Source organism: Pelodiscus sinensis, chromosome 7 (assembly GCF_049634645.1).
Source record: "Pelodiscus sinensis isolate JC-2024 chromosome 7, ASM4963464v1, whole genome shotgun sequence".
NCBI lineage: Eukaryota > Metazoa > Chordata > Testudines > Trionychidae > Pelodiscus > Pelodiscus sinensis.
Window position 1 is genome coordinate 8,075,994 of NC_134717.1, and position 25,865 is coordinate 8,101,858.

The 25,865-nt window shown below is 44.8% G+C and overlaps 1 protein-coding gene across 15 annotated transcripts in view; it reads right to left on the reverse strand.

Moving 5' to 3' along the window:
* CLASP1 (cytoplasmic linker associated protein 1) overlaps window positions 1-25,865 on the reverse strand; it is a 250,998-nt gene that overhangs the window by 222,175 nt on the left and 2,958 nt on the right. The window lies entirely within an intron of this gene.

A 25,865-nucleotide genomic window follows, 5' to 3' on the forward strand; every position in this document is an offset into this window, starting at 1 on the left:
AGATCCAATGTCATAAGAATCCGGATCCTATTTTATGCCCCATCAAAAATACAGGTCAAATAGAAGCCAGAACCACAGCTTTTGTTAGGAAAATCAAAACCTGTTTCTAGAGATCTAACTGTGATGAGCCACATTACAACATGGTTTTATAAACTGGCTAACACCATGCAGCCCTCAATATGCTGGCCTGGGAAACACCTTACTAGCATAGTGTGCAAAATGTGGTTTAGCTAATACTGTTTGAGATGTCCTGTAAGGAGGGCCATAAAAGAAACTCAGAGGGCAAACTGCTCTCACTGGGGATTTACAGCAGTGTAATCCACCATGGTACAACTCTGGATTCTCAACTCAGTCACAGAGTTGAGTGTGCTCTTCACTGTTCCTTTTCAGCAGGGCTTTTCTGCATCTTAACACAAGCTGAGGAAGTATGTCAAGGAACCTCCAGTCTAATGCTACTGACTGGAAATCTCCCTTTACAAACAGCTGCAGTGTCTCTCTGCCACGCCCCCTCCATATCTAAATGAATCCTAGCCCAGGGAAGGAGCCTCTTCTCCCCCCATTCCTGCCCTTTAGCTTCAGTCTCTCTCATGCTGCTAAAGGCAGGAGTCAGCATCACGATATATAACTTTCCTGAGGTGCTCTCTTTATTGCACCGTTTTTCTTTGAAAAGGCGAGGAAGGTAAGAATCCAGGATTTGATTTTTTTTAAACACTTTCTAATAATAACATCCAAAGCTAGAAGCCTGCCCTACTTTCTGCACTAGCACAAGGAAAGCAGGTCAGGCTCAGTGTGAAGGAAGGGGGAAGCGGAGAGGCTGCAAAGCAGATACCTAACTGGTGTGAACATACAGGCTTAGAGAAACAGAAAACAAGAGCCGGCCATACACAGAACAGGTTATTTTTCAGCTCCTCTGTCCCCGACTAATTTGCTGTGGAGGCTTTCCACATCTGAGGGCCCCCAGCCCCCTCGCCCAGGGGACTGACAGGGGCCAGGAGTCTGCCACACTCACTGCCAGCAGCAGTGGGAAGTGGAGCAAATGATTGGGAGCGGAGTGGCCTGGGGCTGACCCCTGCTTCCAGCACTAGACCCTGTCCCCCACTAATCCCTGGGGCCCCATTGCTAAGCAGCAGCAAGGGGACAGAGCCCTCCTCTGGGCTAGGGGTGGTGTGGGGAGGAGTCACATGGGGAGTAGTTTTGATTAATTAACTAATCGAATAATCGATGGGATTTTCATCGACTATTCGATTAGTCGATAAGGACTAGCGCAGCGTTCTGCCTTTGAAATGTAGAAGAGCCCCCGCAGGCACTCTTGTGCATTTCAAAGTTGGAATGCTGCTGCTGCGCCCCTACCCCCCTCCCATGGAGCTGGAGGGAACAGCTTTTAAGCAGGCTCCCAACACTCCCATTCCCCCCACCCCCCCGCTGCCTCTTTCTGATAGAGGCGGGGGAGGGAGGGAGGAGGAGAAGCAACTAGTCACTTACATCCCTAATGGGGAGACAATCACATGATCAGTGCCCCAACTGTCCCCCTCCCCACTGGTTCAAATCTAGCCCACAATGGCAGGTTTTTTTAAAGCACTTTTTAAACCATCTTATTGCTGTTTGGTTTCTCTACCCAGTTCCCACTGGCAAGTGTCTCTGCCAAAAAATTCCCATGGTAGGGGAAAAGGCCCAGGACTGAAAAGGCCAGGAAGACTGAACTCCCTTCTCGCCCCTGCAAGATCAGTGCTCAAGTGAGGCATTTATCACTGCTGTGTTCCGCGCACTGCTGTCAGTCTGTACGGGCCTTTAATCCAGCACCATTTATGAGCAATAAGCATCCATCCCAACATCCTTAGGACTGGCCCTAGGATTCTGCAAAGCTCTGATTTGCCCACTTACTCAAGGTAAGGTATTTTTTTTCTCAAATTGGAAATTAAACTATTAGTATTTTCTACTACCATCATTGTAAACAGTGAGCGAGTATATTTTGCACTGGTAAATGTAACACTATTCTGCCTTGCAAAGAAGTGTTTTTAAGTCTGTGCCCACTGTGCAGTCACTGATTTCATACACCTAGAAAATCATTGAGCAGTGAAAGCCCCTTGTAACAGCTTCAGGGCAAAAGGGAAGAACCTCAGCAGCACAATGAAGACTAGAATACAACCCACATGCAAAATCCCCATGCAGGAGTTTGAAACTAAGATTTCACCAGCTCTTGGAGGTCTCATATGTTCAATAAGACTGCCAGCCCATGGAGACTATGTAAGACAGTTCACCCCTTTCCCTCTTTGTCTGGAAGGCTCTGGGTAAGGCTTTTCTATTTGGTTCACTGCATTTGTGACCTTCTCTTTTCGGTGGGGGGGGGGGGGGTCCTTTTCCTATTCAGCTTGTACAAAAACTAATTTCTATCTGGGCGCCGGGCCCAGTTTTAATTTCAACTTTCAAATCTTGAACAATGCCCTCAGATACCATCATGGGAAACTGAATAGAACTGTCCTAGTTTCAAAGCACCCATCTCAAAATGTTTTTTGAAGGAGGTACTAGCTGTAGTTCCAAACTAAAGAACAGCCTGACCTCCCTCATAACCTTAAGTCTTGACCTCAACACACCCCTGTTATCTTTACAATGAGGATCTTTACCTACCCTCTTATCTGATGGAAGCCACTAGAGTACCAACCACTGAACTCTTTGCAAAGCCTTCCTGGCTGTGTTACTTGCCTAATTGCCTTGATTTTCTCCTGATGTCTGGTTTGGGGATGTGAAGGGTTAATCAGTAAGCATCACCATTCCCGGATGATGCTTACCAGCTAAGGGTAACCATCAGCGGCTGGAGCAGCTCCTCATCACCACCACTGGCTAGGCTGGAGCACTGCTACCCGAGAAACCCCCACCTATTCAGGCATTTAAACAGTTAACTAATTCAACAGGATTTTCATCTGTAGTCTGGTTCACAGTGATGCTGGAGAAGCACTGGTAGCAAGGGATCAAAAGAGAAGACTGATCTCTGTTTAACTGGGTATTTGTAGATGGAGTCTCTTCATACTTAACTACTGCTACAATGTTGTCATTTCCTGACTTCCAAGCACAAAGTTGTTTTTCAGTTGTGGTAGCTCAGACCAATAACAATGAAAAGCCCAGTCTACATGGGGAAATTGATCAGAATAGCTACTGCAGATTACAATCATGCATATTAGCTCCTTCTGTGAAACTATTCCAGAATAAGTCATTTTATTCCAGAATCATTATTCCCATCTAGAAATGCACTCATTATTCTGGAATCAAGTGGCCTATTCTGGAATAGAGCCCATATAGGGTAAGTGACTGGAAAAGTTGTGACCCGAATAGCTATTCTGGGCAACTTCCTATGGACAGGAGCCCTTAAGGCCGTGGTCCCCAACCTTGGGCACATGGCCGGCTCCGACCCCAGGTGCGCCGCGCGTGCCCTTGCCAGCCCTGGCCCTGGTCCCGCCCCCGGGTGCACCGCGCATGCCCTTGCCAGCCCTGGCACTGGCCTTGGCCCCGCCCCCAGGTGCGCCGCACATGCCCTTGCCGGCCCTAGCACTGGCCCTGGCCCCTCCCCCGGGGGCGCCGCGCGTGCCCTTGCCGGCCCTGGCGCTGGCCCTGGGGGCGCCACGCATGCCCGCACTGGCCCCGGCCGCGCGGAACCTGAGCAGCCCCTCCCCAGGATCGCGGCACATGCCGCTGCCGGCCTCTGGCGTGCGGCACATGTTTGGCCCCGCTCCCAGTCACGTGGCCTGTGAGTGGCCCCGCCCCCGTACGTGCAGCGCATGAGCGGCCCCGCCCCCAGGCGCCCGGCAGCCCCAAAAGGTTGGGGACCACTGCCTTAAGGCTTGTTAAGATGCAAACTACCCATTTCAAAAGAGTATTAGCTGGCCATGTAGCTAACATAGAGAGCCTGGGGCTTCAAAATGTTGACCTGTATCCTATGTAGTGTTGTAACCAGGGCTCGACAAATAATACAATCTACTCGCTATGGGCGAGTAGATTGTAACCCGGAAGAGCCAGGTTCGGGCGATGTGCGCATGCACAGACAAGGTGGGTCTCTCTCAGCAGCAGAAGCTGGTCCAGTGAAGGATATTACCTTACCCAACTCATCTCACTAATAACCTGAATCTTTTCAGTCGTTAAACTAACTCGATTAAGGTAACAGCGGAAAAACATCAAGCCAAGACCCAGATGCTTGGAGCTAATTCATTTAAAACGAACAGGAACAGCATCTTTTTCAGCAAGGACAAGACTGTCCAACCACTTCCCACGATTTAGAGAATGAAAGCACGTGCGATCCAATCACATCCCAAGGGATCGCACACCCTACAGCTTGTCACCCGAGCTTACTGGACACACCAGAGCTCCTTGCCTCACCCACTCCCCCCGCTTTCCCATCCCCCTCTATTTCAGGGACTCCCTGCAAGTCTCTCCAATATCCATTTGGCAGGCAGCCTGTATACTCCCCATATCTCCCTTACCAGGGGCTCCCACTGGCCCACACCAGTGGCTGTGTGCACACTAGGGTTGTTAATACACCCCATGACCCCAGCTCCTGCCCCCACTTGTTGCCTCTGTATCAGAGCAGAAAGGGAGGTGGGTGCATGTCATTTAGGATTAACCAATGAGCCCAAGCTTATCAGTTAATCATGTAAACAGCTACCTGCTAACATGCCTAGCACATACTCATTCCCACTTCTCCCAATTCTGCCCTTCCCCTTCTCCCTCCATGGCAGAGGCTCCATGTGTCTCCATCCTCTCATGCTTGGGTCCTCCAGTCTCTCCAATCATGAAGCTTCTGTAACCCATCCCCCCCAAACTCTTCCTCCCACCCTCCAAGGTTCAGCATTCTTGCCTTGTCCCCTTGCCCTGCCACTGCTGGGTCCCCCTGTTCTCCCCACCATGCCAAAGCCCTGTTACCATCCCAAACCACAGCAGGGTCCTCCATTGTACACATTATGCCAGGGTTTCTGTCCTCCCCCCCCAACCTCCTACTGCCCTCTCAATAGCAGCATCCCCCACTCTCCACACCATGCGAAAGATTTGGCTCCTGACCTTTCTCCTAATCTCCCCACCATGACAATGGCTCTGTTCCCCGCCCTTATGCTTGCTCCCCCCACCATTTTCCCTCCATCATGCCTTATGTATCTTCTGCCCCCTCCAAAGTACCTTCCAGCCCCCCAGATTGGAACAGATTGGCAGGCAGTTGCTGCCCACTGTCTCCCATCTGGAATGGGCTTTGAGCAGGCAGGATTTTAGGAAGGAGGAAGAAATTAAGCCATCTCTCTCTCTCTCTTTTCCTCTCTGGCTGCCCTTGCTGACTGCCCATCAAGTTCCACGTATCTCCCCCGCTTTCTGTCTCTCAGTGTCTTGATTATCCTCCAACTCAGGAAAGTTCTGGCCATCACTCTATGCAATTTTGGAATTGGTGGGATGCAAGTTTAAAAAATTAACACATTAAATAAAGAAACAAATATCCCTGAGCAAAGCCTCACAAGTTTGGCTGTTATACACAGTCTACTTGTGGATGCAAGTCAGTCATCCACATGAGGAGAAGGCATGTGTTATACATGAGGACAAGGTCTTTGCATGTATGAGAACAGAACATAAAAGATGTATTAACCCTAGGAAAGACAGAGCAGTAGGCAAAGAAAAAAGCCCAGAGTTTACTTTAACCAGCTAACAAAAGTTAAAACTACACCTGCTTTGTCCTCACTAGAATTTTAACACTTGTCAGAGAACGTGTTTAAAAATATACCCTTTTTCTCCTTGTAGGTTCATCCTCGTAGGTTCATCCTCCTGGACACCTCATCATCTCGGGCATTGGCACTCTCACTGCTGGATATGTGGACTCTACTCAGACCCTACGCCACCAGCGCTCCCAGCTATCTTCGAGACACCAGTGACTTCCTGAGAAAACTACAATGCTTTGGTGATCTTCCAGAAAACACCATCCTAGCCACCATGGATGTAGAGGCTCCCTACACCAACATCCCTCACGTAGATGGAATACAAGTGGTCATGAACGGTATCCCTGATGATGCCATGGCACAACTGGTGGCCGAGCTCTGTAACTTTATCCTCACCCACAACAATTTCAGATTTGGGGACAATTTATACCTTCACACCCGTGGCACCGCTTTGGGCACCCACATGGCCCCACAATATGCCAACATTTTTATGGCTGACCTTCCTCAGCCATAACGCTTCCTCAGCTCTCGCCCACTAGTGCTCCTCCTCTACTCATGCTACACTGATGACATCTTCATCATCTGGACCCATGGGAAGGAGGCTCTGGAAGAATTCCACCGTGATTTCAACTGTTTCCACTCCACCATCAACCTCAGCCTAGACCAGTCTACACGAGGGATCAACTTCCTGGACACTACAGTGTGAATAAGTGATGATCACATAACCACCACCCTATACCGAAAATCTACTGACCGCTATGCTTACCTACATGCCTCCAGCTTCCATCCTGGACATACCACACAATCCACTGTCTACAGCCAAGCACTAAGATACAACCGCATTTGCTCCAACCCCTCAGACAAAGATAAACACCTACAAACTGTATCAGCTATACGAATAGCCAGATAACCGCAATTTAACATCCTTAGTCAATACGAGGTAGTTCCACTGACTGCAGGAACCTATAGACATTAGCCTTGAGGACCAAAACTCTTCCTCCCAGAAGCTGTCCAGTCATGTAAATCTTAAGTCCTTGCAGGCCAAGAACCCAGTGATGCAAACTTGTTATGTCTGATACTTCTCCACGTTTTGAAAATAGCTATAAACATAGGACCAGAAACAACTCAAACATTGCAAGCCTAGTCAAAGGCTTACTCCAGTGGTCCCCAACGTTTTGGGGCTGCCGGGCGCCTGGGGGCGGGGCTGCTCACGCGCTGTGCGTACGGGGGCAGAGCCGCTCACAGGCTACGTGACTGGGGGCGGGGCCAAGCATGTGCCGCACACCCGAGGTCAGCACCGGCATGTGCTGCGATCCCGGGCAGGGGCTGCCCAGGTTCCGCGAGGCCGGGGCCAGCAAGGGCACGCGCGGCACCCCTGGAGGCGGGGCCAAGGCCAGCACCAGGGCCGGCAAGGGTACGCGCGGCGCCCCCCAGCCCGGGGTCGGCCATGCACACGGGGCTGGCACCTGCCGCATGCCCGGGGGCAGGGCCAGCTCAGATTACTCCGCGGGCGCACGTAAAGGGCCCGGCGGGCGCCATGGCGCCCGTGGGCACCGGTCTGGGGACCATGGGCTTACTCAATTCAGGAAGATAGCCTAGACTGAATTTGGTCTAAGCAAGTAGCCTGATTGGATGATCCAAAAGATTTAGGAAACAATTTTGCAAAAATGAAGCTCCTGTTTTGTTTATGTAAATGCGCAGTCACAATATCTCCGCCCCCTCTAACTTGTCCACCAAAGGCATCTTGCAAAGAACCACAAACTTCAAATTAGTTATGAAGGCTTTGGCCCAAAACTGGATTTCCAAAAACATAAGGTAAAAATAACTAACAATGGAAAGCACAGTCTAACTCAAACCCAGTAAACAACACCTAATCACTCCACCTCAGCACATCCTCAACACTGAAAGAACAGTCCACAGCAAAGGAATCTACACAGTTTAGAATGAATTGCTCCAAACAGTTAAGTATATATATTTAGAACCGTTTTGTGAAAACATGATAAAAAAAAAATCAGTAAAAATGCTGAACTGGACATCTTGGAGGATTTCTTTTTTTCTGCACTTAAAAAAAAAATCCCCTCTTGCCTGAAGCTAGCAGTACAAAGTGAAATTCTGCAGAATGTAACAGCTTATGCCTCTTCAGACTCCACTGTAAAATTATGTCTAACCTTGGGGTTTAGGAAGAAAACCCTCGACATGTGATGGATGCAGTACTGTCTCCCTGTCAACATATGAAATTAATCTGGAATAAAACAGAGTGTGAATTTAAAGCAGATTAACTCCAGGGGTGGATGCTCTGTCTCTGGAATACGAGTGCCCTATTCCAAATTAACTTAATCCATTCTGGAAGTGGATTCTATTAGTCTGGTATAAAACGCTCTGAATTAAGAGCAGCCACACACTGAGTTTAAGTCTGGACTATCTAGTCCTGATATCTCCTTGCATAGACAAGCCCTTCTAGACTCCAGACAAACTGCTGCTGCTCACAGCTTCCCAGGTCAGCAATTTCACCACTGCTATTCACCGGCTGCAGAGAGAGGACAAAGTCAGTTTCACGCTGCTGTCATTCATGAAAATGCTGTCATTCATGAAAATCGTGAGGGACAGCACATGCACTGGTGCTGATGCCCTAGGGCCCCACCGGAGAGCCTCCTAAATGCATCTCAATATTGGGCCTTAGCTGGTAAATTTAGGTTTACAATCAGCTTTCAAGCCCTCATGCTGCTTATTCAGTGCAATATTAATTTCTTGGGAGTTGCTGGCTAACAGACCATCTCACCAAAACAGACTGCACAGCAGTCATATTAGGTAACCAAGGCATAAAAGTTACACAAGCAAAGTTACTTTCCAACAGGTCTCATGGTGTAGTTTCAGGCAAACTTCAAATTAAAGATTAGCTCAAGGCACATCAAACAATCATGCCTCTGAACCTTGACTTGCCACAGGATGAAGAGCTCCTCTTGAAGAAGCTTCCACTTTCAAACAGGCCATGATTTTTGTTTTCAAGGATAAAAGCCTACAAAAGAATCACTTATTCTGTGGTGCATATCTAACAACTCTTGCCAAAGGGAATGAATAGTTTAGAGGGCTAAACACTGGGTCTTCACAACAGCCAACAGTTCATGTTCCTCCTGGGGACAACACAACACCCTTCAGAAATCAACTGAATTCTATACATAGACTCCTAGGGCTGGAAGAGACCTCAGAAGGTCATTGAGTCCAACCCCCTGCCCAAAGTAGGACTCACACTGCTTTCTCTGAGAACGTAGAAAAGATAATAGAATCATAGAATACTAGAACTGGAAGGGACCTCGCGAGGTCATCATGTCCAGTCCCCTGCCCTCACACATCTCATGGCAGGATCTCATAGCTCTTTGATAGAAGAAGGGATTTGCCCCAGTGTCTTTGACCAAAGTTACCTCTTCTCCCTCAACTGTTGTGCTAAGTTCCCTGGGCACTTGTCAACCCCTTCTTACAGAGATGGCTGCATATCAGAATTGTACAGTACTTGTAAAGCATTTTGGGATTACAGGAATGCAATAGTATGTAAAACTTCTCAGTTAGGAAACACACTATTTCTTTATCTAACCATAAAGCTTTTTCAATGACATAACCAAAGTGACAATGCCAACATCAAATGTCCTAACTGGAGGAGAAAGTTTATCTTCCTGGAAAGATGAAGGTGGCAGAGAGTTACACAAATGGCAACTCTGCAAATACTTTACAGAATCTTGCTCTCACTGCATGTTGCTCTAGCTCCCATGTGCAGGTAGTAATGTTCTTTGTATTGTTCTGGTACATTTTGACAATTACAATCAAATAATGTACATTTCTGATTTAAGTGTTACGGAACATTAGTCTGTTTCAACAAAAAAACGAGTCCAGTGACACCTTAAGACTAACAAATTTATTAGCGCAAAAGCTTTCATGAGATACAACCCACTTCTTCAGATACTTGAAGTGAAAGAAAGGCAGGGATACAGAGGTGGGAGTGTTACACCAATGCTAATTAAATCAGGGTGGATGTGGCTCACCTTCAACAGTGATATTTTCCACCATTCTGATAGTATCAAATTCGCATGTAAATGGCAACTTGGAAGTTAGTAACCACACAGTAATTGATTTTCAAGTCGCCATTCTTAGGCAAAAACCTTCAAACACAGACTGTAGCCCAGAGTTTGCTGAGCTGGAATTCATATGCAAATTTGACACCATCAGAATGGGTCTAAATAGAGACATTATAATGAAAGAGCCATTCCATAAGTAACTTACCCTTCAGGTACTTTCACTTTCCCAACACTGTTGGAGTTGAGCCACATCCACCCTGATAATAATAATATATGGAGATATACCATCTCATAGAACTAGAAGGGACCCTGAGAGGTCACTGAGTCCAGTCCCCTGCCCCCATGGCAGGAACAGATTTGCCCCAGATCCCTAAATGGCCCCCTCAAGGATTGAACTCACAACCCTGGGTTTAACAAGCCAGTGCTCAAACCACCCCGCCCCCCAGGATAGACAGGAATGGTGTCCCTAACCTGATTTAATTAGCACTGATGTTACACTCCCATCTCTGCATCCCTGCCTCTCTTTCACCTCAAGCATGTGAGGAAGGGAGTTGTATCTCACAAAAAGCTTATGCCCTAATAAATCTGTTAGTCTTTAAGGTGCCATTCGACTCCTTGTTGTTTTTTACCTGTAGGTGTTACAAATACCACTTACCTGTTACTAGGGATGTTACCTAGTAACTTACCTGTTACTAGGGATGTTAGTTTAATCAATCAACTGGTTAAACCGATAAGCTCATGCTTATCCGTGGACCGGTTGATTGATTAAACTCTAACATCCCTACTAATAGGTAAGTTACTAGGTAACATCCCTAGTAACAGGTAAGTTACTAACGGCTTATTGGTTAATGTTATTGGTTAAACTCTGTCTGGCTCCAGGGGAGACAGCTTCTCCACAGCTGTGAAGCCATCTCCAGGGAACGGGGTCAGCAGTCCCGCGCCTGGGGAGATTTTGCTGTAGGCTCTGCAGTATAAAGCTTAGAGGGAGATGGAGATAGCAGAGATGTAAGGGTTTAGGAGCTCAAGGTATGGGAGAAAGACAGACAATATAGACAGCTTATTTAAGCTGTATACTGCCCACAGCACATGTAATCATGTAACTCCTAAGATTTTTCAGTGGTTACACGGTTACTCTTTTAACAGACTTTTTACATTGCAAACTGCTACAATTGCAAGATTACTCTTTTTCCAATTTACTATGTCTCTTTGACAGCACTTTGTGTACCATCTGTTTCCATTTCCCCTATATACATTTATTGATTGGGTCTAAATGAGCTCATACCACTCAAGAAAGAGATCTTGGAGTCATTGTGGACAGTTCTCTGAAAACTTCCGCTTACTGTGCGGCGGCAGTCAAAAAGGCAAACAGAATGTTGGGAATCATCAAGAAAGTGATGGATAAGATGACAGAAAATATCATATTGCCTCTATATAAATCCATGCTATGCCCACATCTTAAATACTGCATGCAGTTCTGGTCATGCCAGATCAAAAAAAATATACTGGAATTGGAAAAGTTACAAAAAAGCAACAAAAATCATTAGGGGGACTGAACAGTTCCGTATGAGCAGAAATGAATAAGACTAGGACTTTTCATCTTGAAAAAGAGACGACTAAGAGGTGATATGACAGTGGTCTATAAAAATCTTGACTGGTGTAGAGAAAGAAAATAAAGAAGATTTAACAACTCCTTGATATAACACAAAACTAGGGGTCACCAAATTAATTTAATAGGCAGCAGGTTTAAAACAGACAAAAGGAAGCATATCTTCACAAAAAGCATCGTCAACCTGTGGAACACTTAGCCAGAGGATGTTGAGAAGGCCAAGACTGCAACATGATTCAAAAAAAGAACTAAAGTTCATGGATAACCGGTCCGCCAATGGCTTTTAGCCGGGATGGGCAGAAATGTTGTCCCTGCCCTGTTTGCCAGAAACTGCATGAATCACTTGATGATTCCCTGTTCTGTTCATTCTCCCTGGAGTACCTGGCATTGCCACTGCTGGAAAACAGGATACTGGGCTAGATGGACCATTGGTCTGATTCAGTATGGCTGTTCTTAATTTCTAATCTGATGTGTGTAAACCTTTCAACAGCAAAAGGGCAGCAACCAGTCTTTTAATAAAAAATGTGAATGCAAAATTATAAAGATAGCAACACTCAGGAACCAGAATGATACCTGAAACTACATAACTTTTCTGAAGTGTACTGAACTGCAAGTGCATAGTGTCTCTTTACGCTTCTCTTTATGGCACTGGGAAAATTTCACACAAGTTCCCTACTACTACACTCAAACCTCTTTAATCTGGCAACCTTGGGAAACAGGTTTTGCCAGTTTAAATATTTTTGTCGGGCCCAAGAGAGTGCGAGGAGGATGAGGGTAGGATGCTTACCTGGCACTCCATGTCCCCCACTGCTCCCACATACTGACTGTCCCTGCCACTAAGAAAAAAAAACCTCCAGCAGAAGACATTGCTATGCTGCTGTTCCCCCAGCTGGCCAGAAGTAGGAGCAGCAGCAAGCAGAGCCCCTTCTGCATCCATCTGCCAGAGTCCGTACTATGGGTGTTGCCCAATTAGGGCACCTGGAGTATGGAGTTTCTAGTGTATGGTCCCAGAATGGACAAGCTATCAGCTTTTTAAACCAGAGACACGATGCTTAAAATACAGAGTGCAGCCAGTGACCTGTCTATAGGATGGACCAACAATACTGCTGACATTAGAAAGAAGTTGAGCTGGATTTAATAGTGGGAAATTGCAAGATTTCCCTTGTGTTAAAACTCCAGTCTGGGAGCACATTAAACTGACCACTTGTACATGCCCCGTTACTGCTGAATGCTTTCAGAGTACAACAAACTCTGATGCTGCAGGCAGAGCTGTCCCCTTGGACCTCATCAGCAGACCTTCAATACTTAGGGACAGGACCAAGGTAAATATAACCCTGACATTTCTTTACGAGGGCTATGTCCACCCCAATGCAAATGCCACAGTCTAGAGCAGGGGTTCCCAACCTGGGGTACGCGTACCCCAAGGGGGTACGAGAAGCTTGTCAAGGAGGTATGGAGAATATTTGGTAAATAACTAGATTATCCTAATTGAAATATTCCAAAACTAGTAGTGTTCGTGAAAAAAGTTGTGGATTCTAGAGTCTAGAATTTATTTCCTTTCATATTGAATAGGGGGTACGGGAAGGTTTACTAAAAGCCAAGGAGGTACAGGGACCAAAAAAGGTTGAGAACCCCTGGTCTAGAGGCTATAATATCAGTGTAGCACAATTTGTACTGGCACAACTTACCCAGGTCGGAAAGAGGTTAAGCTTTAACCAGCATGAATTGTTGCTCCTGTTCAACTACAGCCGGCCCCGAGTTGCGAACGGTCAACTTATGACCGTTCGCAGTTACGACCAAAACTGTCGCAAATGGCGGATCCCGAGTTACGAACGCGATCCCGAGTTACGAACAGCGCGGTCGCATGTAACTCAATGGGGTCTGACTTATGAACGAACCGAGTTACGACCAATTGCTTGGTCCGTAACCGGTTCACAAGTCAGGAAGAGGCTGTATGTCTGAACTAGAGATTTGCGTTGGAGCAGCTACTGCAGCATCTAAGCATAGAAAATGCCATAGGTTCTTATAGGGCACAAATCACCATGCTTATGCAATAACAGAATCACAGCAATTTGTAAGAATTGAGTTTAAGGCTCAAAGTTGCAAACTGGCACTGCTCTCCAAAGATTAAGAAGCAAACCAGGCAGGGGGGATAAAAGTCAAGTTTAAAAAAAACAAACTGGATTTATTTGAAGTAAAGGTATGGTTTATCTATTTTTTTTTAAATACCATTTAAAAATTAAATTTGAAATTGACAAACCTATGTCAAGTCCTAAATGTATACTCTATTAATCACAGATTCATAGAAATGTAAGGCTGGAAAGAACCTCTATAGGTCATCTAATCCAGTCCCCTAGACTGAGGCAGAACTATGTATTATCTTGCAGATCATCCCAACAAGGTGTTTGTATAACTTACTCATAAAAGCCCCTAATGATGGATATTCTACAACCTCCCCTAAGCAATTTGTTCTAGTGCTTAACTACTCTTATAATTTTTTCCTAATGTCTAACCTAAAGTCTCGCTTTCTGAAATTCAATCTTAATGCTTCTTGTCCTGAACTCAGAGCACAAAGAACAAATTTATCATCTCCTCTTCAAAACAACCTTTTATGACTGGAAGACTGGTATGTCATCCCTCAGTTCTCTCTTCTCCAGACTAAACAAATGCAATTTTTTTTTTCAATCTTTTCCTGTAAGCCATGTTTTCTAGACCTTTAATCATTTTTGTTCCTCTCCTCTGGGACATCCTCCATTCTGTGCACATCTTTTCTGAAAAGTGGCACCCAGAACTGGACACAGCATTAAAGCGGAGGCCTTAACATTGTTGAGTATACCTAAAGAACTACTTCCCATGTCTTGCCCACAACACTCCTGCTAAAATGAGGTTCAGTTTTTATAACTGTATTACATTGACTCATTTAGTTTGTGATCCACTATAGACCACAGATCCTTTTCTGTAGTATTCCTTCCTGAGCAATCATTTCCCATTTTATAGTTGTGCAATTTATTACTCTTTCCCAAGTGTTGTATTTTACATTTGTCTTTATTGAATTCCATTCTATTTATTTCAGGCCATTTCTCCAGTTTGGCACCATAACTGGATCCTCCATAGCACTTGCATAGTACCGTCCACAAACTTTGTAAGTGCACTCTCTATGCCATTACACAAAAAATCAATGATGAAGATATTGAATAGATTGCAGGAGGCCCTCATATGCCCATTTAAATTAAATACAAAAATAATACATAGCAATATATGGCTCCAAGTTTTAAAGAAAGTCAAACCTCTGAACTGGAAACATTCACTGGCTAATCACCTAGAACAAGTGTTTGCTGATGTGCACAATCAGCTTTTGACAGCTCTAACTTCTTCTGTACATGCAGAGACAATATTTTCTTCATTCCAGTTTGTTCAACTAGATTAGTTCAACAATTAGTTCAGTCAAAGTTAAGAAGCTCATAGAGAACAAAAAGCATGAAAGCTTGTTTTCTTCCAATTAAGAAATAAAAATTAGAGGAGAGAGGATGAGCTCCATTATTTCTAAAATCTTGAAGGACATGGTGACCAGAAGTATTCAACTGAATTAAACTAGCTACAGATAATATTCCCTTTAACAGATCTGTTAGTTTTAAATGCAAAACATGTAAACTATAACTTTATGTATCCAGAACATTTTACTTAGTTTTAATTTAAAAATACTGTTTTCTGAATTTTAATTAAATTTGAATTTCCATCAAAGGGAAAAGGGAGTTTGGCACAAATTTCAAGTAAAAATTAGTCATTTAGTAAAATAAATGCATAATTCATCATTCACCATTTACTATCAACAAAAATTAAAGAGGGAATCTATATAAGGTCTTAAATAAATGGATATGAATAGTGTATTCTCATTACCAAGACGCACCAAATTTAGTGTTAAAGCTATATTTATTTACAGATAAATATATTTAATGGTTATCAACCAATGAGAATCAAATTTTCATTAGGAAAATATTTGAAATACAAATTCAAAACACAAGTAAAATCAATTGTTTAAATGAAGGTTTTTCTGCTTGCTGATTTAAATTATGATTAAAATCAGCTATTTAAATTGCTCTGAATTAAATCAATTCACCCTGAAACCTGGTCTTAAATATACCTAGTATTTCTCCAATATAACCCCTTTAGACCTATGGGTCGTGACCCAGGACGGGCTCCAGGCACTGGGTCACCTTGCTGTAGGGTGACCCATGACAGTTGGGGTACCAAGGAAGGCTTCCTGCCTGTCCTGATTCTGCGGACCACACTGCATCCCAGAAGCAGTCAGCAGCACATCTACTTCCTAGGTAGGAGGTGGGGGTAGGGATGTTAAATTGCTGGTAATTGACTAATTGAATAGTTGATGCAAAATGCATCAACTATTTGACTAGTCGATGGGGCATCTCTGCCTCTGAAGTGTAGAAAAAGCCCTAGGGCTGTTGCTTCACTTTAAAGGCAAAAGTGCTAGTTGGAGCCCAGGATCAGGTGGGGACTCCCTGCTGACCCCAGGCTACGTGCGGCGCTGCCACTTTGAAACACCGCGGAGCCCGGCATCAGGCTCCTCCCAGAGTTTCAAAGCAGCAGCGCCGCGTGGAGCCCGGGCTCAGCTGAGGACTCCCCAGCCGATCCCGGACTCCACGTAGCGCTGCCGCTTTGAAGCACCCGCTTCTTCCCCCACCCCTTGCTGCTTCTGAGAGAGGCAGCAAAGGGGGGGGGGGGGGAGGAGCAACTAGTCGACAAGCTTGTCGGCTATCCGATAAGCATTAGTTGACTAGCCCTTCACACCCCTGGGGGGGGGGGGGTTCAAGTGCTGCTCACACCCGGAGCCCTGGCTCCACACTCTCATTGGCCAATTCCCAGCCAATGGCAGCTGAGGAAGGTCTGTGCCTGTGGGTGAGAGCAGCATGCAGAGCTACTTGTGTGCCTCTGCCTAGGAGCCTTCTGGCTGCTTCCGGGACACGGTATGATCCACAGCGGCAGGAGAAAGTTCCCACTGTGCCACTAGAGATAAGCCTGTGCCCAACCACAAGCACCAACCTCTGCTCCAACCCAGAGCCTCCTCCTGCACCCCAAATCCCTCATTCCTGGTTCCCCCACCCCACACCTGCACTCGAGTCAAAAGACATAATTGTGTTGGGTCACAACCAATAATAATTTTCTTCAACTGGGTTGCGAGAGGGAAAAAAAAAAGCACATTTGGAAGCCATTGCTTTAGAGCTCTGCCACCCAAACTGCAGTCCATAGATTACCAGTGCTTTGAGGAGACATGCTGCTGAGACATACATCATCAGTGGCTCTCCACTTTTCATGATCATGTTAAAATAAGTTGAGATACACTGAATAGTCCCGTCCCCCCCAGTCCGTAAATTGCTGCAGTTGCTGTCAGTAGGAGGGGAGGTAGTCCACACCAGGAAAGTTTGAGAACCTCACTGTTATTAGCCATCTGCATTGCAATAGCAGCTAGCATCCCTGAACCACGATTATGATCCTAAGCAAGATGTGCCTGGAGAAGAGATGGAGTATATAATCCAAAAAGACAAAAGATGGGAGAAAAGTAGTAGCCCCATTTCACATATGGGGAACCAAAGCACAGAGTTTTAGTGACTTGCCCACAGTCAAATATGAGATATTTGGCAGTGCTAGGAACTGAATTCAGTTCTGCTGAAAGTCTAACTAGTGCCTTAAGCAGACCATCATCCTTCTTCTTCCTCCTCCATCTTCTCTCCCCCCCCCCCCCCCCGAGACATCACTGACAAACGAAAGATTACCAATTTTCTTGTATTTTGGGAGGAGAGGCACATGCGTAACAGATGACAAGCCAACTTTCTGGGAAGAGACACAACTGCAGACTGGGCATGAGAGCAGGATAAGCTGGTTTTAAGGAGATCTCAATAACAGGTTGGGATGAAACTACTATCCTTATTACTTTCACAAATCCGCCAGGCACTCCCTCCTAATACATAGCCAACCAGTAGAGCAAAGGAGACAGACAAGAAGTGAGTTGTGCGTGAGCGCAAAAGAAGAAGAACTCCCTGAGGGAAAACAGATTTACTGCATGAGGTTTCTGAAGCATCAAACTTCTCATTAGTTTAACGAGGGAAAGGGAAGGGCAATGCCACACACAGCTTGCCTAGCAGAGGTCCAAAGGGCGCTTCTGGGGCTCCCCAAATTGAAAGAAATCTGGTGGGTGCCAGTATATGAAAGCAATGGGCCAGAAAAAGAGTTCTCTTCCAGGCAAGATAAAGGTCTGAACGTTTACAGAAATAAGGTAGGCACTGCTGTGCGTTTCAAAACTTGTCTTTACCAACCATTAGGATTCATTCCTCAACTTTCAAGCTAAACAGCATGCTGTGACTAAAAATGGGATTTATTTGTGGTAAAAGATCTGAAAGAAAATCCTTCTTGGCAGCCAGAATTTTAGTTCTCCAAGCACTTTACAAACCTTAACTAACCAGTCCCCAAGTGGCAGAGAGCATCCCACATGGAAATCAGGGAACCAAGGAATGGAAGACAGTAAGTGACTTGCCAGGGCCACAAGGGTTTTGGAGGGGGAAGGGATGTTTACAAGTCAGGAATCCCTGTGTTTGGACCACATCTGCATGTGAGAGCAGTGTGATTTTACTGCGGGATCTTCTAGAGGATTGTCACTGGGATTAGAAGGGGGGACAGCCTAAAGCTGCTAGAAATACTAACTTGATGGTTTATGGCTCCATATTATACTTGGGAGGAGAGACTGTGACCAAGTCTAAAGCTGGGTTAAGCAAACAGAACTGCTTGGCAGTGTTCAACAACCTCCCAGAAATCAGTAAGCAACAAAGCACCCAAGTACTGCAGCTAGATTTTACCACTTCCAACCCTTAAAAACTCCAAAATAGATGATGGGAGTGTAGAGAGGGCAAATGAAATATCAGTGCACTGGCTGTCCAGCTAGGCATCTTTAACTGTGCTTTTTTTTTAACTGCCTCCTAACTAGTCTGCCTTCAAATCATATATGGAGGTGAGAGCTGGGTAAAGAGGAAAGCAGCCTTGTTATCTAGTCTACATTTCAGAATGAGCCCTGTTATTACATATGGAGGAAAATTGTGCACCCATTCCAGAACCTAAGGGTATGTCTAGACAGCAGCACTATTTCAAAGTATCCCGAAATAGCTATTCCATGTCTTTTAAACAAGCCCCTTATTTCAAAAGCTCTTTGGAAATAACAGGCTCACAATTCCGATGTCCCTGTAAACCTCATTCCACAAGGATTGTGGAGCATTTCAGAATAGCGGTTTAATTCGAAATTTGGCACTGTTTAGACATACACTCGGAATAAGCTATGCCATTTTCATAGCTCGAACTGTGTACCTCATTTCGAGATACGGGTGCAATGCAGACTCATCCTAAGTGAATAGGTTATATAGCTGCATTATATGATGCAAGTACTTCTCTTCCTAAGCAGTTGAGTTAAATATGTAACATTTACCAGAAGATAGTCATTCCACATTAGTTACAATAGGTTGGTGCTTATAGAATCATAGAATCATAGAATCATAGGACTGGAAGGGACCTCGAGAGGTCATCGAGTCCAGCCCCCCGCCCTCAAGGCAGGATCAAGCTCCGTCTACACCATCCCTGACAGATGTCTATCTAACCTGTTCTTAAATATCTCCAGAGAGGGAGATTCCACCACCTCCCTTGGCAATTTATTCCAATATTTGACCACCCTGACAGTTAGGAATTTTTTCCTAATGTCCAATCTAAACCTCCCCTGCTGCACTTTAAGCCCATTACTCCTTGTCCTGTCCTCAGAAACCAAGAGGAACAAATTTTCTCCTTCCTCCTTGTGACACCCTTTTAGATATTTGAAAGCCGCTATCATGTCCCCCCTTAATCTTCTTTTTTCCAAACTAAACAAGCCCAGTTCATGAAGCCTGGCTTCATAGGTCATGTTCTCTAAACCTTTAATCATTCTTGTCGCTCTTCTCTGTACCCTTTCCAATTTCTCCACATCTTTCTTGAAATGTGGCGCCCAGAACTGGACACAGTACTCCAGCTGAGGCCTAACTAGTGCAGAGTAGAGCGGCAGAATGACTTCACGAGTTTTGCTTACAACACACCTGTTGATACAACCTAGAATCATATTTGCTTTTTTTACAACAGCATCACACTGTTGACTCATATTCAACTTGTGGTCCACTATGACCCCTAGATCCCTTTCCGCCATGCTCCTTCCTAGACAGTCGCTTCCCATCTTGTATGTATGGAACGGATTGTTCCTTCCTAAGTGGAGCACTTTGCATTTCTCTTTATTAAACCTCATCCTGTTTACCTCCGACCATTTCTCTAACTTGCTAAGGTCATTCTGAATTATGTCCCTATCCTCCAAAGAAGTCGCAACCCCACCCAGTTTGGTATCATCTGCAAACTTAATAAGCGTACTCTCTATCCCAATATCTACATCATTGATGAAGATATTGAACAGTATGGGTCCCAAAACAGACCCTTGAGGAACTCCACTTGTTATCCCTTTCCAGCAGGATTTAGAACCGTTAACAACCACTCTCTGACTACGGTTATCCAGCCAATTATGCACCCACCTTATCGTGGCCCTATCTAAGTTATATTTGCCTAGTTTATCAATAAGAATATCATGCGAGACCATATCAAATGCCTTACTAAAGTCTAGGTATATGACATCCACCGCTTCTCCCTTATCCACAAGGCTCGTTATCTTATCAAAGAAAGCTATCAGATTAGTTTGGCATGACTTGTTCTTCACAAACCCATGCTGGCTATTCCCTATCACTTTATTACCTTCCAAGTGTTTGCATATGATTTCCTTAATTACCTGCTCCATTATCTTCCCTGGGACAGACGTTAAACTGACCGGTCTATAGTTTCCTGGGTTGTTCTTATTCCCCTTTTTATAGATGGGCACAATATTTGCCCTTTTCCAGTCTTCTGGAATCTCCCCTGTCTGCCATGATTTTTCAAAGATCATAGCTAAAGGCTCAGATACCTCCTCTATCAGCTCCTTGAGTATCCTGGGATGCATTTCATCAGGACCTGGTGACTTGCTGACATCTAACTTTCCTAAGTGATTTTTAACTTGTTCTTTGTGTATCCTATCTTCTAAACTTACCCTCTCTCTGCTTGTATTCACTACGTTAGGCACACCTCCAGACTTCTCGGTGAAGACCGAAACAAAGAAGTCATTGAGCATCTCCGCCATTTCCAAGTTTCCTGTTACTGCTTCTCCCTCCTCACTAAGCAGTGGGCCTACCCTGTCCTTGGTCTTCCTCTTGCTTTTAATGTATTTATAAAAGGTCTTCTTGTTTCCCTTTATGCCTGTAGCTAATTTGATCTCATTTTGTGCCTTTGCCTTTCTAATCTTGCCCCTGCATTCCCGTGTTGCTTGCCTATATTCATCCTTTGTTATTTGTCCTAGTTTCCATTTTTTATGAGACTCCTTTTTTATTTTGAGATTGTGCAAGATCTCCTTGTTAAGCCAAGCTGGTCTTTTGCCATATTTTCTATCTTTCCTACACAGCGGAATTGTTTGCTTTTGGGCCCTTAACAACGTCCCTTTGAAATACTTCCAACTCTCCTCAGTTGTTTTTCCCTTCAGTCTTGCTTCCCATGGGACCTTACCTACAAGTTCTCTGAGCTTATCAAAATCTGCCTTCCTGAAATCCATAACCTCAATTGTGCTGGTCTCCCTTCTACCTTTCCTTAAGATCATGAACTCTATTATTTCGTGATCACTGTCCCCTATACTGTCTTCCACTTTCAAGTTCTCAACTAGTTCCTCCCTATTTGTTAAAACCAAATCCAGAACAGCTTCTCCTCTGGTAGCTTTTTCAACCTTCTGAAACAGAAAGTTGTCTCCAATGCAGTCCAGAAACTTATTGGATAGCCTGTGCCTCGCTGTGTTAGTTTCCCAACATATGTCTGGATAGTTGAAGTCCCCCATCACCACCAAATCTTGGGCTTTGGATAGTTTTGTTAATTGTTTAAAAAAGGCCTCATCCACCTCTTCCACCTGGCTAGGTGGCCTGTAGTAGACTCCTAGCATGATATCACCCTCGTTTTTTACCCCTTTTAGCTTAACCCAGAGACTCTCTACACAGCTATCTCCTACATTCATCTCCACTTCAGTCCAAGTGTGTACATTTTTAATATACAAGGCAACCCCTCCTCCCTTTTTTCCCTGTCTGTCCTTCCTGAGCAAGCCATACCCTTCCATACCAACATTCCAATCATGCGTCCCATCCCACCAGGTTTCTGTAATACCAATGATATCATAGTTGTATTTATTGGTTAGCAATTCCAGTTCTTCCTGCTTATTACCCATACTTCTCGCATTTGTATATAGGCATCTAAGATACTGATTTGATCTTGCCTCCCTGTTGTGCCCTGACCCTCCTTTCTCCTTGCCATTATAGGCCGTAGTCCCCCCCATTTCCAACCCATCTCCCAGTACCGCACATTCAGCACTTACCTGTGGGCTTTATATTATGACCAAAAACGAAACATAAAATGGAGTGAGGGAAAAATTCTCAGGAAGGCCCAGAGAATAATAAATATCTTTATCGCAGATTTCGTATCCCAGTGTTTATAAGTCAACAGTTTAAGCAAAGATTTATTCCACAAGTCTTAACTTATAGAAGGAAGATGGCTTTCCACTTACAGTGTTCGGATGACAGTGCATTCCAACTCAATGCTACTTTACTTAGCCACTATAGATCTTGATCTGAAGCAGCCTCCCTCTTCCAGTCCTGAACCTTGGGTCCCCCAACTCTATGAAGACACTTCAACCCTGACTTGGTAGTTTCATTTGCTGACTCACTTCAACCAATGGAACTGAAGTATACATATGAACTAGAGGGAGGGACTGAGCTATCTCTGTCACTATTGAATGGTCACTGTATAGAAACTGGATTTTTCTGCTTTTCTGATTGACTTCAAAATCCATATGGTCCTTTCCATTTACCTAGAATGTTCCCTCAAATTTTGGAATTAGTTTGACATGGTCTTCAAAAATTAATGCATTGCAAACAGAGAAATACCTTTGTTTCAATATTAGGCCTCACTTCTCTGACAGCACAAGTGAGACAACAGCATGTTTGTGAGAAAAAAGTAATAAGTTTGAGTATCCCATTTGACATGCTCCAGAGAGACAACTGTAAAGGGTGCCAGTGGGCCTTCAGTTCCCCATCCCTGCTATTAACAAACTAAACTGTCAAAATAAGTCTGAAGTGAAGGACTGTAGAAATCTTAAGTCTGAGCTGTGGCTACAGTGTAGAAAAACCAGACAAATTAATGATAACTTTTCTTGGTTTGATTTTTGAGTTTTCTTATACATTGAACAGATCCTGTAATCCTTCTCTCTGTGACAGTGATTCAGGGTACGTCTAGACTACAGAGCTTTTCCTAGATACCAGAGGTACATGTCTGCTTTTCCACAAAAAATATATCTCAGAAAAGCAGACATCTTTCCGGCAACCTTGTGAACCTCGTTCTATGAGGAAGAAAGGGTATTCCAAAACAGGGTTCTTTTCCCCAACATTTGGCCCCATGTAGCCTCTTTCAGAAGAAAAGCAGAAAAAGATACACAAATTGCCATTCAAAGTCTGGTCAGTTTCACAATGAGTTTTTGTTTATGGCTTTATACTAGAGACCCTGTAAGCACTGAATTTTTTTTTTTAGCAGTTACACGTTTATATGCAGGGGGGGCAGGCAGGAGCCAGTGATCACAAGGAGATGGCTTTTATCAGAGCAGCAGTGCAGGGGAACAGGCCTCTCTATGGGAGCCGGTGCACATGAGGAACTAGCTTAAAAGCCAGCTCCTCACAAGCACCAGCTCCTGTCTTCCCCCTTTGTTGCCTCTGATACAGAGGCAGCAAGGGCAAGCGGGGCAGTGCACATAACTGTTAGAATTAACCAATAAGCCCCGGCTTATCTGTTAATCACGTCAACAGGTACATGCTAACACCCTTACTTTATACCGAGGTGGGCAGAAAGCCAGAGGCAATTCACTAGGGTTACTCTGGCGGACCACCAGTACTTTATACCTGCATGTCTGTAGGTACAGCTGCTCACAGCTCCCGCTGGCCACGGATTGCCATTCAGAGCCAATGGGAACCAGGACACTGCTTCCTGCAGCTACTATTGGCCGGGAACAGTGATGCGCAGCCAAGGGGAGCTGCAAGCAGCAATACCTGTAGATGTGCAGGTAGATAAAGCACCCTCCGGGATTAGCCCAGACGAACCACATCTGGCCCAGGGACCACTTATTGCCCACCTCTGTAGGACCCTATCACAAACAGGGGAAACTGATTGGAAAAATCAACACTTTTTTGACGACAAACAGGCCTGTGCGTGCCAAGAACACATCACTTATTCTGCTCCCATAGTGAATGGAGCAGTCATCCACCAGAGGAAGAGAGGGTGGGTGTTATAAAACTTTTCTACATAGAATTCTTATAGTTCTGGCCATTTATGCCATGTCATAGACTAGCTGAATGGTGCTTTCTAGTCTGTTCTGTGTTCTCATCAGGTTTTTACTGTGATAATGGATGCAGTGTATCTGAGAGTCTGCTTGGATGCTTAGCTCTGCCATGGTATTTCAGGCATTGTTTGTATCTTGTTATAACCCCTCAAAAACTGCCTTAAGCCCTTGAATGAGCTATGTAAAGAGAAGAGGTGCACAGCATGGAAACTGGTGAATAAGACTATGTTTTAGTCACTGGTATTTTTTAGTAAAAGTCACATAGAGGTCACATGACGTAAACAAAAATGTATGTCCTGTGATCTGTCCACAACATGCACTGTATACCCCGACTAAGTCTTGGGTCCTCTTGGGCAAGGAGTGGCAGTATGCAGACCAGGATACCACTGCTGCTGGGTGGAGCAGGAGGCACAGCTTTTGGGAGTGGGGGACAAGTCACAAAGGTCCTGGAAAGTCACAGAATCTGAGATCTTCATAACTGACTCAGCATTAGTTACAAATGAAATATGCACATGTTCCTCAGCATCCTGCACTGTAATAGGTCTGTCAGATTTAAAGAGCTATGGACTTCATTTTTCATACTTATTCCTTTTATACAAGCATTTTTAAACTGTACTTTTTAAAAAAGTTCAAGCCACTTAAGTTACAGGAGGGCAAAAAGGTTTTATTGAAGGGCAATTTCAAAGAGCTTTGATCTTAATGCATATATTATTTGTGAATTTATCATGTTCCCTACACCCTAATTTAGCCAAGCATCTGAAGAGTCTAATCCCCAAGTACGGAGAGTGCAGTAGCTAGTGTAAGGCTTACTAAAGGTGGGCGTGGCACTGATGTTCATTTTTAAAAATGAAGTGTCTTTAGATTATTGCAAGGGAATGGCTCAAGTATGTTTTCTCTAGTACATTGCTGCCATCGAAATAGACTACCTGATCTCTAGTTCAAATACAGTCGTGTAATCCTGCAATGTTTTCATTTAACTTCTAAAAAAAGTTCAAGCAGATTCAACTGAAATTTAAATGACCTAAGATATTTTTATTCATCTTTGGTCTATTTTAGGAAACAGAGACAGATGTAAGCTGACACTGCTCTTCACTGCAGATCTGATCATCATGGGGTCTGATCGAACTTGTGCACCTAGTAAACCCAGAAGAGAAGGCTCCATGCAGGAGAACCACCTTTGCACCTTCTAGATTCTGGGCTGATCTGAGGATTGCCAACTCTGCCTATGTAAGCTACAGAGTGGAGATCGTTTTTGTTCAGTCAGAAGTGCTAACTCATAAAACTGAAGTTTGGGAGGATTTGTTCCATCAAGTGCTTAGGGCTCTAAGCCGGGAGACTCTGGCTCAGTTTCCTGCATCATCACAAACATCCCGGGGAAATAGCTCCATCTCTGTGCCCCAGTCCCCCTCTAATATGGGAATGATTGTCCTTCCTAACTCAGAGGATGCTGCAAAGATAAAAGACATTAGAGACTGTGAAGAGCTCAGACATCAGAGTAATGGGGGCTGTATAAATATTTTATATGCATATGCTAAATAACTATGTCCAAGCTTTCTTTAGACCCTCCTACATCTGTTTCTCTTTCTCTCTTATTTTGGGTCTTTGTTCCACAAGCTGAGCCTTAGCATACCACTCAAGTGTGCTTACAGGATTTGGTCCAGCAACAAGCCTCTCTCCCTGTATTGAGAGAAAAGATGGGGGAAGTAATGTCTTTTAGTGGGTGAGATGAACAAGCTGTCAAACTTACCCAGAGCTCACCTTTTGGTCTGGGAAACACACTTGGAGACGGGCTTGGACTTCCTCTCTACCAGGGGGTGCTAGACTCCACCTCACACTCAGCCCTACCCACGCTCCTCTCTCCAAGCTCCCAATTCCTTCCTGTCCCCATTCTACCCGCTCCCCAAGCCCCAGCTCTTCCTCCCCAAACACACCCCCATCCCCTCTCCTCCCAGAGCATCCCGAAAGCTGCAAAATAGCTGTCTGGCAGCAGGTAGGAGGCA